Here is a 19,072-nt window from a genome sequence, read left to right on the forward strand (position 1 = left end):
TTGGGAGGTGACTCACATGCTAGGTGCCGGGCATGTGGGCGTGCACCATAGAAATTGTGACATAATTATTTTCGTGAAAATTTTGTAGTCAAATAATCTTGGCATTTTCTATGCAATTTTATGTGTTAAAGAAATTGAGCTGAATCATATTAAAAATCATGTTGAGGCTATGTGCCAGTATTATTGGGATCCACAGAGGACATATTACTGTGAATTATTTGTTTAAATAGAAAATTTATACTCAGTCATATTCATGCATTCATATCATATCTCAGTCTCAGTTATTTATTGATACATCATATCATTGTTGTCGGGTTAGTTTTATGACACTGTGAGCCCGTGAGTGAGACTGGAGAGACTGATGACTGAGTGAGGCCGGGGGCCTGTTTGTGAGGATTTTGTCACTATAGCACGTGAGTTGTCCGTGCAGCGCGTGATTTGTCCGTGCGATTCCAGATGTTGATATTATTGCACGTGAATTGTCCGTGCAACACGTGAGTGTAACGACCCGGCCAGTCGTTTCGAGAGTTATAACCCCGTTTTTCCCATTCCTACTTCTTTTTGTGTTATTCAGCTATATTATGTTATATCGGGTTAGTTGGTTCGAGTCTCGAAGGAACTCGGAGTGAAATGAGACACTTAGTCTCATAATTAAAAATTTTAAGTTAGAAAAGTGGACCGGATATGGACCTATGTGTAAACGACCTCGGATTTGAATTTTGATGATTTAAATAGCTCTGTATGGTGATTTTGGTCTTAGGAGCATGTCCGGAATATTATTTGGAAGTCCATAGAGGAATTAGGCTTGAAATGACGAAAGTTTTATTTTTGAGAAGTTTGACCGGGGGGTTGACTTTTTGATATCGGGGTCGGAATCCGATTTTGAAAATTGGAATACCTCTGTTATGGCATTTAGGACTTGTGTGCAAAATTTGAGGTCAATCGGACGTGATTTGATAGGTTCCGGAGTTGTTTGTAGAAATTAGAAATTTCAAAATTCATTAGGCATGAATTGGGGCGTAATTCATAGTTTTAGCGTTGTTTGAGGTGATTTGAGGATTCGACTAAGTTCGTATGATGTTTTAGGACTTGTTGGTATATTTGGTGGAGGTCCCGAGGGCCTCGGGTGAGTTTCGGATGGTTAACGGATCAAAAATTGAACTACAACAGCTGCTGCAATTTCCTTCTGTTGGAAATTCTTCTGCCAGAAATCGAGCCCAGGGTCGAGGGCCACGATCGAAGCCATGATCGAGCCCAGAGTCGAGGGCCACGATCGAAGCCATGATCGAGCCCAGAGTCGAGGGCCACGGTCGAAGGCCGGGTCGAAGACATGATCGAAGGCCTAGGATCGAGAACCAGGATCAAGGGCCAGGATTAAGAACAGGATCGAGGGCCAGGATCGAGGGCCAGGATCGAGGACCTCGATCGAAGGCCAAGATCGAGGTAGAACCGAGGTTGTCTGGGCAGAATTATAAAAACAGGGACTTCGTCCCATTTGCCATTTTTGACAAATTGGAGCTTGAGGAGAGGCGATTTTTGATATATTTTCAAGGAAAACTTGAGGTAAGTCCCTTGTGATCATTTCTACTCCATAATGTTGAATTATCATCGAATAATCCGACTAGATTACATGATTTTGAGGTGTAAATCGGAGATTGGAACATAGAATTTTGGAAATAAGATTTGTAAATTTGAGGGTCGAGTTGAGGTTTTTGGTAAAATTGGTATGGGTAGACTCGTAGTTGAATGGGCTTTCGGATTTTGTAACTTTTGTCGGGTTTCGAGACGTGGACCCCACAGGCGATTTTTGAGCTAAATTTTGGATTTTTATGAAAAATTAGTATTTTCTTATGGAATTAATTCCAATAAATTTTATTGACTGAAACAAATTATTTGTGACTAGATTCGAGGCATTCGGAGGCCGATTTGCGAAGCAAAGGCATAGCAGAGTAAAAAGTTTCACGTTTTGAGGTAGGTTACGATTGTAAATCTGGTCTTAAGGGTATGAAACCCCGGATTTCGTATCATTCTACTATTTTGAAGTGACGCACATGCTAGGTGACGGGCGTGTGAGCGTGCACTGTTGGGGATTTGTGACTTGGTCCGTCCCGTAGCAACTGTAAAGTTGCATACTTTGTTGAAACCATATGATACTTATATGTTTTAGAAAGAATTTCTGTAAATTGGGCTGAATGCCATGTTTGGGCCTTGCGCCAAAGCTGTTTGGACCCTTAGGGGCTGTTTCTTACCATCCTCTCATTGTTTTCGATTGAAAATCTATACTCAGTCATGTTTATACTTGTTTACCGCATAACTCAGTTTTATGACTCTATTTTGATGCATATAAATGTTTTGGGCCGAATGCCCTGTTTTATTAAAATGCCCGAGAGGCTTGAGAGGTTTATGACTGAGTGAGGCCGAGGGCCTGATTTGTGAGGATGAGTGTGGATCGGGACTGCCCGCCTGCAGCATATTTATGATTGAGTGAGGCCGAGGGCCTGATTTGTGAGGATGAGTGTGGATCAGGGCTGCCCGCCTGCAGCATTCTTTATTATTTTGGCACATGAGTTGTCCGTGCAGATTATAGCGCTTGGGCTGAAGGAGCCCCTCCGGAGTCTGTACACACCCCCAGTGAGCGCAGGTACCTACTGAGTGCGAGTGCCGAGTGCTGAGTGACTGGAAGGCATGAGCGATTGTGAGGTATGCCCGAGTGGCAAGAGTGACTGTGAGGTTTTCCCGAGGGGCTGTATATGAGTGATGTTTTGCCCGAGGGGCTGTTTATGATTTTATCATTTTTACTCACCTTTGCATTGAGCCTTTGTTTGAAAAACTATTGGAAAAATGTCTTTAAATGATTTTTTTTACTGGAACTGTGTTTAAACTAGATAATTTGATTCAAATCCTGATTTTTAAAAGCATATGGTATTTTACTGAGATTTCCTGATATGAACGTTATATGCTTTATTGCTCGTCACTACTGCTCAGTCTTTATTTATTATTGTTACTTACTGAGTTGGCGTACTCACGTTACTCCCTGCACCTTGTGTGCAGATTCAGGTGTAGCTGGACACGGTAGCGGTTATTGAGTGTTCTGGTTGAAGATTTTCTTGGAGATAGCAAGGTAGCTGTTTGGCGATCGCAACCCTTGCTCTTCACCCTCTTATCTTCCTCTAGTTGTATTTAGCTATTTTTCGGGCTGAGTTAGTCTTGATATTGTTAGACAGATTGTAGTATATGCTCATGACTAGTAACAACCCGATGTCGGGCTTTTCTTTTCCGCACTTCTATTTTTCTTTAATTGGAACTCTTTAAATGGAGGTTTTATATCAAATAACCTTGAAATTATCTTTAAAATGAAAATATCGATTTATTTTGGAAATGAGTCGGCTTGCCTAGTTCCATGATAGACGCCATCACGACAGGGGTTTGTTTTGGGTCGTGACAGTGAGTTGTCCGTGCGATTCCAGGTATTGATATTATAGCACGTGAGTTGTCCGTGCAGCACGTAATTTGTCCGTGCAGATTATAGCGCTTGGGCTGAAAGGATCCCCTCCGGAGTCTGCACAAACCCAGTGAGCGCAGTCGACTATAAATAGGGATCAGGCTGCACGCCGCACACTACTAGAAATTCGCTATTTTTCAACTACCAAAATAGTCGAAAAGTAGTCGAAAAAATACCTATTTCGACTACTTTCCGACTGATTTAGAGTAGTCGGAAAAAGATAGGTCGGAAAAACTTTTTCGACTACTGTAGTCGGAAACGTTTTCCGCCAAAAATTAGAAAAGGGAGCTATTTTCCGACTGAAGTAGTCGAAAAATAAAAAAAATATTATTTATTTTAAAAAATATTTCCGACTAATGTAGTCAGAATATTATATAAATAATAATTATTTATTAGTTATTTTTATTTTATTTTCCGACTACAGTAGTCGAAAAATGCATTATTCTAGGCTCATATTCAGACTACAGTAGTCGAAAAACTGGGTTGATTTTTGGTCGAATACTATTTTATTAGCACACCACCTGTCAAATGACCAATGCTATAAACAACCAATTCAACCAACCAATTCCAACTAAACAACCTAATAATCAAACCAACCAATTCCAACTTCAACAAACAAACATTCAAATCCCATAATATCAAACCAAAACATTAGTCAAAGTCCAAAATATTCAATATCAAGTCTAAGTAGCTAATACACATTGACACTAATATAATAAAGTCTAAACATATATACCACATCATCCAAATCTACCATAAAGTCTAAATATAAAATCTAAACATTCAAAAATAGTAATCAACCATAAACCACTACTACGCATCAAATTCAACCTTTTCATCGTCATAAGAGTGGGGCATGTGCTTTTTCATGTATTTATCCATTCTAGCAATGTGAGTTTCGGCTGTTTCACACCGTTTAGACAACAACTCAATTTTCTTTTGCATTGCTTCCATTTCTTCATGATTTTGCGCAATATGAGCATCCGAAAATAATGGCAATGGACAAAAAGAGGAAGGTCGTTGTACTCCAAGCCCGTAAACTCTTCCTTTGGATACACCACCTGCCATATCTGTCCATATTGAAGTCATATCATCGGGTGACGGTTGGATTGGGGTACCATCATCAGAAGTAGGCTATGTCTGACATCATTCATCCAAGATTCTATGATATCCATCCTGAAATAAAAGTAATAAGGATTATATAAATAAATTAATATCAAAGTGAAAATAGTCTTAAAGTTATGATCTTACATATTGTTCCGATACAAGTATCTCAACCCATCCTTCTCTTGAACCGTCTTTCTTCTTTTTCGTATGTGTCTCCGCAAAGACCTCAGCATGAGATACTGGTCCCCTTTTAACTTTTCCTACAAAATTAATAAGATATATAATTTTTTTTAAAAGTTCAATTGTGTTTAAACAAAACCAAGAAAAATAAAGGTGAAAATTACCGATCTCCGTCGATGCGCAGCAAAACTCATAGATCCCCCGGTGTGCACGAGCCACCCTTTTGAGAGGCTAGGGCTGCCTTTGCTCGTTTACTCTTCTTCTTAAATGCATCACTATCCCATATTGCTAAAACTTTTATCCACACATCTTCTCTTATCCAACCAGGATTCTGCCTCTTTTCTCGAGCTTCATACAATGAACTTGTAATCGCATTTTTTGCTTTCTTCACAAAGACATCTTTTATTTCATTGTCATATCGTTGCTCCCACACACACTTAGTCTGGAAAATAATGAAATAAAGTAGAGTGAAATTGGATATTTGATAAAAAATTTAAAAATAAAGTTTATATGTACCCTAAACTGATTCCACATTGCATCTCTGATATGATATGGAATTTCTCTTCATATACTCCAAGCATCATCGTAAAGTGGTTTAATAGACTCTGTAACCATATGCGCTGTAGTATATGGGGAAAAACCTGCATTAAAATTAACATATATAAAATATATATTCAACAGAGTAAAAATAAACATAAGGATTACTTACCCATCATGCTCATCCGGAACGATAATCAACCTACTATATGCATCATATTGTGGAGTCTCTCTATCAATTCGATCCCGAGAAGTTGTTGGTGTAGCACTACCAATGGATGGTGATGTTGGTGTGCCAGAGACTCCAATATTTAACCTAGATACGCTAGGTGTGCTTGATGACGGAGATGCAGCTGGAGTCGATGAAGTAGGTAGTGTTGAGGAGCTACCTTGTTGACTAATATGAAAACCGGGAGAAGAATTTACATTTGGTGTGGGAATAAAATTAAGGTTAGAGCCAGAGTTCATGCCAACTGAAGACACATAAATGTGGAAAGGCCCAGGTGGGGGCATAATCCCAACCTAATATTTCTTGGTTCACTTGCAAAGTCCGGGAACACTCTATCAAAATGCTTCCATGCTTCTCCATCTGACGGGTGACAGAGAACACCAATTGGCCTTTTATGTTCATAGTGCCATCTCATATGAGGAGCGGAGCTCATTGATGCATACAATCTCTTTAACTTTGGTATAAGGGGTAAGTAATGCATCGCCTTCACCGGGACCTTTTTCTTATTAGCATTTGTAACTTCCTTATAACGAGGTTGGTTACAAAACTTACAATTTTCTAACGCTGCATCATCCTTATAAAATAACATGCATCCTTTCTCACAACAGTCAATCCTCTCTGATGAAAGTCCTAACTTGGACACCAATTTCTTTGCAGTATAGAAATCTTTGGGTAAGTTAATTTTATTCGGATTTAGTTCATTCATCAGCCCAGTGATAGAATCCATGCCCGCTTGAGAAATAGAACTATCAGATTTGATAGTTAGTAGTCTAACTGCAACAGACAACTTGGAATGCATTGAGCCTTCATATAATGGATAACTAACTTCCTCTATTTATTCATAAAAGTGCTTAGCCTCATCATTTGGTTCGGATTGAACCCCTTGGAACATCTCAAAAGCATCTCTCATCATTTCATTGAATCGAGAATTTTCAAAATTATTCTCTATTCTAGGACTACCCTCACCACCAAAAGAATTATGAATATCATGATTCTCTCCATGAACAGTCCATACATAATAATTTTCTATAAATCCATTCTTGTAAAGATGAAGTTCAACTATATCTGGTCTCAATAACTTGACACACTTGCATTTAACACAAGGGCACCTAATTGTCCCTTCAATTAGAAAATCATTTAGCAATTTTGCCTTAGCAATAAACCCCGCAACTCCTTCTATAAATTCTTTCCTCAATCCCGCACGATTAGGATGAGTCCTATTATACATCCATCTACGATGTTCAAATTCCATCTACATCAAGAAAAAAAACTATTGAGATATTCTTCTAAAGGTTCCTACTTTGAATAAGTGTAATACCTTCAACATTTTAACTATGAATGACTCTATAAACTTAAAATTTCACAACAAAAAGTTAGATTGATTACATTCAAAAGCATATCTACTAGTTTATAGCGGAATCAAAATTCAACAAGAGAAGTCTCACATGTCCAAATGACTAGTTAAATTTGCAACAACAACAATATTCGGAGAAAGTGCACATAGTACTATGCTAAATACTTTAATTATTACATAGTATTATTTCATTATTTCATTCAAACTTAAGTGAGTTGAATAACAAGTAAATATAAATTAATAGTTAACTCCTAGCATCAAAGTGAAACTAAAATTTTAAATTTACACAAAAGAAATCCAACCATTTAGTTATTAGCAAACAATGTAACTTGAAGAACGAGGCAAGTCCTATGATTTATATAAAGATATATTTTGCATAAACATATGTTTTTAAAAAAAGATATATAGATATACCTATCGTAGCAAGGACGAAACCAAGAAACAAAAGTTGAAATGGAGGATGAAACAGTAGTATAGTCTTTCTTTAATTATCAACCTTTGTACTCTTTCAGTCTTCTGCAAAATCATGATGCCTTATATGAGTGAATGTAGAATAAAAAGTGACACCAAATAAATATGTAGGTAAATAACTAATCAGTTTTTCTTGTCAGAGTCCATCCACATGTTTTCACCAAATCATAAACAAGTACTTTCATATTCACCAAATCATCCATATTCAAATTTCATAATCCAAATTTATACTTAAGAGGTTATGTAAATTTCATATCAATATTTTCAAATAGAAGTTATTATATCCAGATTCATAAGAACTAACAAAGTTCGACATTTATCAAATAAAAAAAAGGAAAGAAGAAGAAGAAGAATTATAAGCAGCTATTGAACTTCAGTATCACTTGGTAGCCAACAACTCAACATTGAACTCCAAAATGCCAATGGTGCAATGTCAACCATTCAATATCAGTAAGGAAACCAAGAACTGAAATTGGATCTTAATTTCCCATTTAGGGCCTTTTGGAGTTCCTTTATTTGGATGAATACCAATATAAAATAAATTCAGAAAATAAAATATGGGAATAGATGGAGTATTAATCTAATATCACTACATAAAGTAGCATTTAAACACATTTGAAATATCTACTGGTTTACATAACCAAAATAGTAGCTATCATACCATAACATCGATAGCCATGCCTGACATAAGAATTGTACAATTAGGGACCTTTTTCTTGATACTCTGCTACACCCTGAACATATTACAAACTACTATAGTAAAGGTACATGATAACACAAAAATAAAAAAGACATACGCAACACCACACTACTTTCCAGAATGGTTTTGTTGAACCATGGGTGTTTGCATCACTTTGCGGGTCAACTGTGCTTTAATTGGAGGAAACACCAGGTACATCATGCATCTATTATGCATGAGGGAGATATTCATTATAGGTACAATGCCAACATCTTCAGGTTTGGGTATCAAATAATATGGGCAACCTGTATCTACACAAGTTTAGCCTTCACATGGACAACTAATGCTGGAACGATTTGTGTGTCATTGGTTCAGAAACTTATCTTTGTCAAGAGTGGATTTCAGTTCAACCTACAGAGTGATGTGGGTTAATGATTGTGATTACAACTATAAGTCATGCATCTAGTTTATTCAAGTCTTTACGAGTTTATTATACACAACTTTGATAATAGCCAGCCGCAAAGTACATAAAAGTTTTAGAGAAATACTAAACACACAGCCCATAGCCAGCCGCAAAGTTCACAGAAGACTATTAAATTGACTAAATTACAAGAATTAAGATAAATACCAACACCATACACAAAGACTACTAAGTTATTCTTGTGGAAAAGATAAAAACTAATACGTACTAATTAATTTCATTAAAGAGGAAAAAATACAACACGGTCAATGTGTAGTTTGGAGCATTACTTTCTAGAAAACGAAAATAGTAGGTTGTATAATCGTAAAAGAGTATAAATTGACACAGAGAGACATACCTGAGTCGTCGGCAGCGGCGACACCGGTCACAACCACTAAAGATGTCGCTGGAAGAGAGGAGGGACGTGAGCTATGAGAGAGAAGAGAGAGTGTGGGAAAGAAAAAGATAATTAGAAAAATAAGGGTTTTGGCCCAAAATAACTAAGTCATCCGATTACAGTAGTCGCTAAATAATATCTGACTAAGTTCTGACTACTATAGTCAGAAATAAATTATTATTTAATTAATTTTATTGTAAACTTTTTCGACTACTGTAATCGAAAATTATTTATATGTTATGTTCCGACTGCAATAATCGGAAAAATATATGCGCGAAAAATTCCACGAAACTTGACAATACTAGTAGTCGAAAACATAGTCGGCAAAATTCTAAACAATTACTATAAATACAAATATAAATTTTCCGATTACAGTAGTCGAAATATTATGACTGACAATTTATGGTCGGAAATGGTAGTCAGAAAAAAGCTTTTTTCTAGTAGTGGCAGCGGGTATTGTACAACGCTAAGTGATTGAGTGTGCTGAGCATAGTGAGAGAGAATGCGAGACAGTGATATTGAGTACTCTGAGAGTGTGAGTACATGAGCTCATCATCGAGATGCATTGCATTTGGCATGCGTACTTGAAATACATGCATATAGGTGCATCTCCTGCTGCTACCCAGTTTTGGGAACATTTATGATTTTACCTGTATCTTGACATGTAGGCATAGAGAAGTACTTTCCTCATGCTATCTGAAAATGAAATATCTTACTATTTGTTGAAATGAGTTTTGGGAAAAAATACAGTTTTCAAACTTACTCGTATTTTGTCTTTTTCGATAAAAGATTTGGATTTTCACTGAGATACTTGAAAAAAAATGCCTATTTTTTTTTGGAACTGTGAACGGACCGAGCCTTTTATTTCTGAGATACTCATTTGTTACGTGTACTATGCTGTTATAAACTTTTGTGGAATATTGGTGTTGGACCCGACCTTTCTATTAGCTCGTCACTACTTTCAACCTAAGGTTAGGTTTGTTACTTATTGAGTACATGGAGTCGGTTGTACTCATACTACACTTCTACACCTTGCGTGCAGATGTTGGTTGTTGATGTTGCTGTATTCGATGGGAGATAGATTGAAGATGTACCTGCGTACCGGCTGTAGCTGCCTCTTGTTCGTGGTAGCTTTAGATCTGTAAAACTCTGTTTATGTACTATTCAAACAGACTATGTATTTATTTTATTTCCGCTTTGTAAACTCTATTCTTAGAAACTCATGATTTGTGCCTCCAGTTCTTGGGGGAAATGTATTAGTTTCATATATTTTCTTTTAATTAATTATTATTGAAATTGGTTAGTGGTTAACTAGCTTACCTAGCGGGTTGGGTTAGGTGTCATCACGACTAGTTAGATTTTGGGTCGTGACAAGGTGGTATCAGAGCTCTAGGTTCATAGGTTCTACAAGTCATGAGCAAGTGTCTAGTAGAGTTTTGCGGATCGGTATGATGACGTCCATTCTTATCTTGGAGAGGCTATCGTGCATTTAGGATATATACTTCCCATCTCTCTCTCCTTATCGTGCGGAATTGATTCAGCTTGAGACATAACTCTTTGAATTCCTTCCACGCATTCGTATGCGCACATAAGCGCTCGGTATCGGCGGTGCATCGTCAGCTTGTGATTCTATGAACGAGATTCGAGATGTGTATTCTGTGTTTTGGTGATGGGCCAGTCTAGAGGACTTGAGGCCATGGTTAGACCGCGGCTTAAGCTCAGTAGTTTTAGTTGTAACTTGTACATTTGGACTTATATGTCCGGTAATGTCCCTACGAGTGGAATTTGTGGCCCGAGGAGCGGTAAAATGGCTTTGTGATGAGTATGATGTAACTGCGGGATGTGTTAAGACGATGTGAATATGACGAGAAGTGTTTCCTTGGAATGTAAAGAGGGCCATTGGATGCTTGATTTTTATTTGATGTGATGTACAGTCTCGAATTGTGAGTGTGTTGAAGGACCTGTCATGCAGTTTAATTGTGGAGAGAATTAGATTTTTATGTTTTGTTAATGAGTTTGGACTCAGAAAGATTAAGTTATTTCATAGTAATTATAATTGCGAAAGGGTATAACAAGATACCAATTTGAGGCTAAGCAGGTGGGTTATTCCCTGCGGAGTAATCTACGAAGGTGTGTTCCTTATAATATGAATGGAGAGTTTCTTTTCTGCCAGCGGGACGTATGTGTTGAGACTTGAATTTAAATCTGGTTGAGAAAGTTGACTTGAATGACAAGAGAATGATTGCGAGTCTAGCGGACGATTGAGGTATTTTTTTGGTTGGCGTTGTATAAGCTTGAGAAGAATTTTCGTTGTACTGACTACGGCATTATGACATTAATAGAGTATGAAAATTGTAAGTTATCGAGTATTTTAATTTATGGCTTTGAGACAAGTGGGGGAGTCTGTTATGGGCAAATCAATTCATGGGTATGTGTCAAATGTTTATTTTGGTATGAAGTATACTTGGGAATCAGTGATGACTTGCAGAGGTGGAGTTCGAGAATGACTCGAGTAAGAAAATTTTTGGATACGGGTTATATTGTGCTTTATGAGTATATGAAAATCATGGGATGAGTGAGTTGTTATTTGTAAATAATGTAGTACGCACTGAGTATGATTTGATCTGTGGTCTTAAGGTAGGATTATCTCTTTGAGTGGTGCTGTGCTAATGAGGCACGTGTTTTTCAGCCCATTTGGGCGGTGTAATTTAGAATTGAACAAAGGGGGAGACTCTCGAGAAAGTTTCAATAGGTTCGAGATTTATATATAGCAATTGAGAATTTCTCCGGACTTGTGTATGGATAAAAATCTGAGATTTGCATTTGATAGTGTCCAGACTTGTGGCATTTTTGTATATCATTATAGATTTTATATCTTGGTATTAGGAAGGTGAATGAAACGGCCTTAGACTCAAATAAGGTATTTTCAGAGTAGGTGTTTCGGTTGTGGTATTTATAGGGGTAATTATAATGTGGTGAGACCTTACAGATGTTTTGGTGGCAATATTTTTGGGTTTTGGTGACCATCGTGGCTTGGACGAGATAGAGGAAATTAGTTCTGATAGCGTGATTAGGTGAAAATGGATTTCAAAAGTATTCTTAGTGGTTTCTACCATAGTTTGAACCGGATATTTTCTACTGGTGAGGGAAAATATATTGTGTATTGTGATTTCCTCCTAGGAGGAAGTAAGAGGAAGGTTTCTAACTAACCGGGTATGTAAATTGTTGGTGACTCGAAGTTAATAATAAGATTCTTGTGCTTGTCACATGATGGCATAATAGATGTGGTGTGATGTGCGGGATTAGGATTTACATGTAAGAAATAACCCTCTTTTGATATTCTCACCTCACTACAATATTGTTCACTCTCTATTTTTCTCACAGACTATTTTCTTATGCCCTGTCTGTGAAACCTCACTCTTTCTTTCTAACTCTCAGATATATTTTTCCTCTGAGATTTGGTGTGTAAAATGAGAAGCTGAAGGCTTCTATTTATAGGAAGAAGTGTTGTAACCAAAACTAATTTTGATCAAAAAACGTGTTTCGGTGTCAACTACTAATTTTGGCATCTTGCAAATTTTTCTTCTTCATTATGGGGATGGATCCCACAATTTTTTTCTTCTTTTTTCATTATGGGGATCCACCTCACAATCTCTTTTTTTCTTTGTTTCATTATGGGACTGGACCCCACAATTTAATGGATTCAAGATATATTATTTGTATATATTTAATAAAATTTTCAATGAATATATCGGCCGAGCCGAAGGTATGGGTTCAAATGAACCGATAACTTCCATTCTAGATAGCCCTGCGTTGAGCTAGTTTTTTAATAAATGTCCAGGGCATTCCAGTAGTAAATTGGTGGCTAGATCTTTGCCTATTGTTGAAATTGATGGCTTTATATCTATAAATATCACTAGACAACTACGTTTCAGTTTAATTGAAATTTGTTTGTATTGTTTGTTTGTCGTATTTTTTAATAAAAACAATAATGTCAAGTACTTAAGTTAAATTGTTGTACTTACTATTAGGCTACTAGCATTTTCCATATCGCAGGTTCTTTAAACTCTTTTACGGAAATGAGAATTTTTTCTTTCTTTTCTCAGATTAAATAATACACTTTAAAGTTTGTTATTCTTATCGACTTGTCGTAGGTGTATTTTTGGCAATTTTCTAATTATAATTGTGGGATAAACGAGAATTTTAATAGTTCACTTGGTTAACTACCTAAACTTTATTAACGAGAGTTCAACTCTTCTCCTCATTCTCTCCACGTTTCCCCTTCCCCTTTCTCCTAATGAAAAACTTAAACCAAAAGCAAAGAGAAGTTCACTATTTCAAATTCATTGTACTAATTTGGACGGCTAGAGGAGAAAGAGAAAGAACAATAAAAGGAAAATCTTACCTATGTATTCTCATTAAATGAAAAAATGCATGATATATGCATTTCTTTTTATAAATTTTTTATCTCTTAATCATGTTGTACCAATAATAACTACGTCCCAAGTTAATTGAGATCCGTTATATGAATCCTCATTCATTATTGGACAGGAACTGGTTATATGGATCACTTTAAATTTCTCTTTTGCTTGGATGACCTGGGTTCGAGACCCTTCTTCAACTTTTTCACCTCCTTTCTATTTTACTTCTTTGAATTCAACATATTTTATACTTAGTAGCAATCTGGCTTTATTTTTTACTTTATCTTTTTTTGAATTTAATTATAGTTTAGTATTAATACATAATAGTCAACTTAATTAATTTTTTTAAAGCCCTTTCTTAAAATTAAAAGCCTCAAGTTGTAACTTATCGCTACACAATAGAAAAATACAAATCTTTCTGCCACAACTTTCTTCAATAATTACTTTGACAAAGTAGTATATGTTTGTCAACTCCGACTTAGTAATGGCAACTAGAGTTACAGATTCTTCTTCAGTTCTTTGACTATTAACACACCGTTAATCTTGATTTCTTTAGTGAGTTTTTGATAACTTTTGAAGTTTGAATACCCTTTTGATCACTAGCCCTTATTTAGTTAAGAAAAATTAGAAACTTTAAGGTTTGAAACATGCTTAAACCAAACATCTTCCCTTCCGGTAGCACTCATTTTGAGAAGAAATATCTCTCTCTATTCGATGCTTTCTCTTTTTTTAGATCTTCATTTTGTTTATACTTGGATGATAAGTCAACATAATCAATAAATTTTAAAGAGTTGTACACCGAATTTTATCGCTAGTAATTAGTATATAGTGGTGCCTCAATCGTGCTCAAATCCCAGGTCGCCTCTGATTGTGTTATTCAATTTACATTATTATATTATGTAAATATAGATAAAAAGTATTAGAAGTTCTGTATATTTAAAAATATATATTACATTAAACAACAATTTGAGAGAATTCAGAATATTATAAAACATTCTATAGACAAACTCGAGTATGTATTTTCCTCGACAACGAAAGGATGACAACAACAACCCAGTATAATTCCACTAGTGGGGTTTGGGGAGGGTAGTGTGTACGCAGACCTTACCCCTACCCTGGGGTAGAGAGGCTGTTTCCGATAGACCCCCGGCTCCCTCCCTCCAAGAACTCCCCACATTGCTCTTGGGGTAACTCGAACTCACGACCTCTTGGCTGGAAGTGGAGGGTGAGGAAAGAAAAAAAAATCCAATGAAACAATTGATGACAAGGAAAAGTCAGAGCATTCCTAAACCAACCAAGTAGTAGTAGTCATTGGTGGTTCCAAAAATGATTTTCTTAGGAAGTGAAAAAAAAGATTTATGTGAACAAAGTCTTATTCTTTAATCTCTCCAGTTTCAATTTATGTGAATTTAGTTGACTAACATGAAGTTTAACCACCACAACAGCGTCGCTAAGGAAACACAGCTTTTGATAACAGTCAAAATTAGGGCAAAATATGGCCAATATTCCCCGTCGGGATAGTTTTCGGACCGCCTCCCGCTCCTCCGGACTCAATCAACAGACAAAATAGTGCCTTTCCTCCGTTAATCCCTTCATCCCCTGCTATATTGCATCATAATCAAGCTGTTACCCAAAATCTTTCACCTCAAATTGAAGTTCCTTCGGTCATCAGAAATACACTGGTAGGAGATAAATTCTATCATTATGCTGCATCACTTGGAGTTTCCAGCACCAATGGCAATACAACAAAGAAAAAAATCCAACTCAAATATCGACAATACAAGATTGTCGAAGGAAAACCAGTGGTGAGTTTCACAAAGGAAGAACACGATCTGTTGGCTGAAACTTGTCGTCTTTCTATTGTGGGCATTTTTCCAAGAACTAGACCATCTATTGAAAAGATACTGACGGAGTTTTTGAGAACGATTTCTCTCAAAGGTGCTGTCAAAATAGGAGCTTACAATCTCAAGAATGTGTTCATCGATTTTGACTTGGAGGAAGATCACAAAAGTGTTTATGGAAGGTCTCCTCTCATAATTGGTGGTATGCAAATGAAATTGCAAAAAATGGATTGCAGATTTTAAACCTGGAGTTGAAACTACTATGGCTCCAGTATGGATTAATCTTCCTTATTTGAGATGGCATTTCTTTGAATAGACTGCTCTATACCGAATTGTCGAGCCCATTGGAATCCCTATCATTTGTGATAAAGCCACTTTATCAAAAATAAGGCCTACAACGGCTAAAATTAAGATTGAAATTGACATTACCAAATCTCTTTTAAAAGAGGTTCTGATTGACATTCTCAATGAGGTAGGCCAAAAGGAAACTGTTGTTCAAAAGATAGAATATGAAACTATTCCGGAATATTGTTACCATTGCAAAATGCAGGGTCATAGTGATCTAAAATGTGGTGTTCAACACCCTGAACTTAGGCAATCTGCTACAATCTTCGAAAACAAAGGTTATAAAGCACCCATTCTGGAGAACAAGAACATGGAAGTTACTGGTGGAAATGTAAGTAATGAAATGGAAGTGGATAAAAGTGCTAACACAAGTGAAATCAACAAAGAGAAAACAACATTCACTATGGAAATGGAGAATAGAGTTGAGGAGGAAGGGTGGACCACTGTGACAAATAGCAAAGGGAAAAAGAAAGGGAGGAACAATACTAATAAGACTCAATCCACACAGGCGACCGGAGATACTTCAAAGAAGATACAAAAGGGTATTAATGAAAGGAGTGTGTCCTCTTCAGAAGGTATTATTAATGAACCAAAGGAGTTGACTAAAGTGAAGGATCATAATGCGAGTACTTCCTTAGCGGAACAAACACCAAATCTTCCTAATATAGTACTTCTTAAGTCTCAAGCTGAAAGCAACACTACTAGGAAGAACAAACGAACCAAAAAAGATTTCTTTTTTTGGGAAAATTGGTCCCCCATATGAGAGGAACAAAAATCAGCAGGGATTTAAAAATAGAGGAAATAATGACAAATCCAATGATGAAGAAATTTGGAAATTAGAAACAGAGAAAATTCAAGAATCAATGAACAAAACCTCTTAGGCTCATAACTTGCAGGGGATAATTATGGCTATCAGATCACCAGAGGATCCGGATGGGAAACTTATTTTGTTAGATTTCAGTGGAAAGGATAAGGATGTGACTATGGATAACATAGCAATAGAAACTAGTTCACAAGAGGAGGACAATGGAGTTGATGATTACTCCCACTTTAAAACAGATTCAGAGGAGGAGGTTGAAGAAACTCAATTCCAAAAAGAACAAGCCTCATTATCAGAAGGAGAGGCTAGCAAAACTGGCAAAAATACTATGGACGACATGGACTTTGAGACAGAGAAGGTTTTAACTCAGGATCAAAAGTTAATTTCTGATGTGAACAATCTCTATCCGAGGGGATTAGATGGTAATCAAAATACTTGGTCTAATTCCCAGAAGACTAAATTTACAAAGAAGTCAAACAAAGTTCTTTCTCCAATTATTTCCGATGATTAATACACTATCTTGGAATATTAGGAGTATAAGGACTCAAAGTGCTTTTGAGCGACTCAAAAATCTCAAGCTTCAATATAATATATCCCTTATTTGTTTGCAAGAACCTAAGGTGAAAGGGATAAAAATGAATCAATACATGAATCAGCTTGATATGAACTATTGTTACTCTAATGTCAATAATAAAATTTGGATTTTTTGGTCTAAAGATTTAGATGTTAACATAGTTAATGATACTGATCAAATTGTCTCTTGTAAGATCCACCATATTATCTCTAATATAGAATTTTACTTTTCTACTGTGTATGCTAAATGTAGATCCAATTTGAGAAAAGAGTTATGGGCTAACTTGGTTAACTTTTCTGTTTCACTTAAGGGACCATGGGCTATTATAGGTGATTTTAATGTCATCTCCGATCCTGAGAAAATAATTGGAGGAAATCCTTATAGAATTGACAAAAGTTTTGATTTTTTGGAATGTTTGACAGAATGGGGTTTGCAGGATGCAGGTTTTCTAGGGAATATTGTTACATGGTGCAAAAACAGAGGAGCTCTTGATACTGTTTGGAAGAGATTGGATAGGATAGTATACAACTCTGAGTGGTTTAGCCTATTTGGTAGAACTACTGTTACACATTTGGCAAGTGCTTGCTCTGATCATGTGCCACCCTTAGCTCAATTTTGCCATACAGAGGAGACATATGTTAAATACTTCAAATTTCTCAATTTCTGGACTGAGCATGTGAATTTTCTTGATGTGGTTAAAAGTACATGGGAAGAAGAATGCCAAGGCAATCCTTTATGGATCCTGCATCAGAAGTTGAAGAAGACGGCCTCGAGACTTAGTTCTTGGTCTAGGGAGGCTTATGGAGATATCCATGAAGAATATAAAAGATTGGAATTAGAAATCTCCAATCTTGAACTTCTTACCATAAATGATAACAGTGATGTTAATAGAACCAACTTGAACAGAATCAGGGCAGAGTACATCAGATATCTCAAGATCCAGGATTCTATTTTAAGACAAAAAGCTAGAGTTAAATGGCTAACTGATGGTGATTCTAACACTGCCTACTTCCACAATGTCATAAAAGATAAGAGAAGGACATTGCGCATTAACAAGATCCAGAATGAATTTTTTCAATGGGTAGAAGGGACTAAGGAGATCTCAGAAGCTGCAGTGAGATATTTTCGAGGACTTTTCTCCCAAAAACATGAGCAGAATGATTTCTCTAATTTGGATATTATAGAACATGCTATTTCAGAGGATGTTAACCACAAGCTGATTGCGTTGCCTACTGAGGATGAATTGAAATCATGTATCCTTTCAATGGATCCAGATAGTTCACCTGGGCTCGATGGATTTACTTCAAAATATTTTCAAACATGTTGGTCCATTGTAGCTTCTGATATTGTTCAATCATTTATTTTTATTTTTTGTGGAGCAGAACTTCCTAGGTGGTTTACACATACATGCATAGTCATGCTTCCCAAAGTCCCCTCTCCCCAACATTTTAATGACATAAGACCTATTAGCATGTGCAATGTTATTAGTAAACTCTTTGCTAAGTTACTTAATTCTAGATTGAGCATTATTTTACCTGATTTGATTAGCTGGAATCAAAGTGGCTTTGTAAAAGGTAGATCCATTATAGAAAATATTTTACTTGCACAAGAAATCATTCAAGATATTGGAAAACCAAATGAGAAAGGAAATGTTGTTTTGAAACTGGATATGGCCAAGGCATATGATAGGGTGTCATGGTCATATCTATGCGTTCTTATGCGGCAACTTGGCTTTTGTGAGACTTGGATTGATATTATTTTTAGACATATCTCTAGTAACTGGTACTCTTTACTTGTTAATGGCACTAGACAAGCTTTTTTCAAATCTGAAAGAAGTCTAAGACAAGGAGATCCTATCTCTCCTTCTCTCTTTGTCATATGTGCTGAATATCTTTCTAGAAAATTAAATAATATTACTTCTCTTGATGATTATAAAGGTTTTCATATAAATAAGAATGGACCCTTAATTAATCATCTTGCATATGTAGATGATATCATTCTTTTTTCTAGTGGATGCAGGAAATCGTTGATACTTTTGATGGAGGATCTTACTGGATATGAGAAAATCTCAGGATAATTGGTCAATAAGCAAAAGTCATGTGTTATCCTTACTCCCATCACACCTCCAGATGAGATCTCAAGGGTGGAAGGGATC

General features: G+C 36.4%; 1 long non-coding RNA gene across 5 annotated transcripts; it reads right to left on the reverse strand.

Moving 5' to 3' along the window:
- Positions 1-4,109: 4,109 nt before the first annotated feature.
- On the reverse strand, positions 4,110-9,018 carry LOC104098155 (uncharacterized). 5 transcript variants are annotated; one of them, XR_001969635.3, is made up of 8 exons: positions 8,878-9,018; positions 8,042-8,470; positions 7,324-7,425; positions 5,529-6,807; positions 5,306-5,430; positions 4,954-5,231; positions 4,754-4,869; positions 4,110-4,678 (listed from the first exon to the last, which is right to left on the reverse strand). It is a non-coding gene; the product is annotated as an uncharacterized lncRNA (long non-coding RNA). The 5 variants fall into 5 exon arrangements; XR_001969636.3 differs by having other exon boundaries at positions 5,306-5,409; positions 5,499-6,807; XR_001969634.3 differs by having other exon boundaries at positions 5,499-6,807.
- Positions 9,019-19,072: the final 10,054 nt, after the last annotated feature.

Source organism: Nicotiana tomentosiformis, chromosome 9 (assembly GCF_000390325.3).
Source record: "Nicotiana tomentosiformis chromosome 9, ASM39032v3, whole genome shotgun sequence".
Classification (NCBI taxonomy): Eukaryota; Viridiplantae; Streptophyta; class Magnoliopsida; order Solanales; family Solanaceae; genus Nicotiana; species Nicotiana tomentosiformis.